This window comes from Echinops telfairi, unplaced genomic scaffold, assembly GCF_000313985.2.
Source record: "Echinops telfairi isolate 266 unplaced genomic scaffold, ASM31398v2 ScPeMD7_7469;HRSCAF=8507_0, whole genome shotgun sequence".
Taxonomy (NCBI): domain Eukaryota; kingdom Metazoa; phylum Chordata; class Mammalia; order Afrosoricida; family Tenrecidae; genus Echinops; species Echinops telfairi.
Window position 1 is genome coordinate 76,563,092 of NW_022111372.1, and position 1,278 is coordinate 76,564,369.

The window sequence follows — 1,278 nt, forward strand, 5'->3', positions numbered from 1 at the left end:
CACACACACACACACACACACACACACACACACACACACAACGTAACTGGAAAGATACCCATAAGGACTTTCATAATGCAATTAAATTATTCACTGTCTAAACACATCTTCCTGTCTCTTTTAAGTCAAAACCTTAGGGTGTCCAGTGCATGGATGAGTGCAAGTCTGTGGGTATCCAGGAGAAGAGAATCATCAGTGAGGTGTTTGCTTTCTGATGGAGTAGGAAGATACTAAAAGCTCTGTCCAAACTCCTAGGGGCAAGCTCTCCAAATATGGATGGTTGGATAGTGGTCTGCAAACAAGAGTGGGCCTAGGAAATGGGTCCTCTGAGATTGATGCCTGCCAGATGTTTCAAGCACTCAGAAGTAGTGGGGGTGAGATGTAGTCAATTAATATAGCTACTTTAGCCATAATTTCTTATGTGGTATATTTTAATTCTGGACTCTGTGCCTGCGGCTAGGATCTGATTTTGGAGCTAGTTCTCTGTTACCCTGGTGGTGGTGTAGTAATCTGCTGGACTCTTAACTGCCAGGTTAGCAGTTTGAAACCACAAGTAATTGTGTAGGCAAAGAAGAGGCTTTCTACACCAGTAAAGAATTACAGTCTTGGAAACTCGCAAAGGCAGTGCTGCCCAGGCCTGTACAGTTGCTGTAACTTAGAACCAACTTGATGGCTATGAGTGTGGATGGCAGTCTCTGTTACAAAGGGTTAAGTCCAGACCTTAGTAGCAGATGTGATCAAAGTCACACATTCTTTTAACTTAGGGGCATCTTTAATAAGACTAATTTACTAGAGCTGATTCTGGGAACCCAAGAGGAAAGCGAATTTTGGGAATGATGAAGGCAACAAATGTATAGGTGTGCTTTACACAATTGATCTATGTATTGTGATGAATTGTATGAGCTCCAATAAAATGAAAAAAAAAAATTTTTTAAAGACTAATTTACTAGAAGAGGGGACTTAAGACAACACACTTTGTTTTCCTAAGGGTATGGTTGGCTAAGAGACAAAAACCACACCTCCACCAAAGCCATTTTTCAGTACGTAATAAGAGCTATCTCGGTTGTTGCTAGGTGCCACAGAGCCTGTTCCGACCCATAGCTACTCTATGCACCAGAGAACCAAACACTGCCGTCCTGCACCCCCCTCACAATTGGTCCCATGTCTGAGCCAAATGTTGTAGCTACTGTGTCAATCCATCTCCTTGAGGGCCTTCCTTGTTGGGGTGGCGCGGGGCGGCACCACTTTACTCAGCATGATATCCTTCTCCAGGGATTG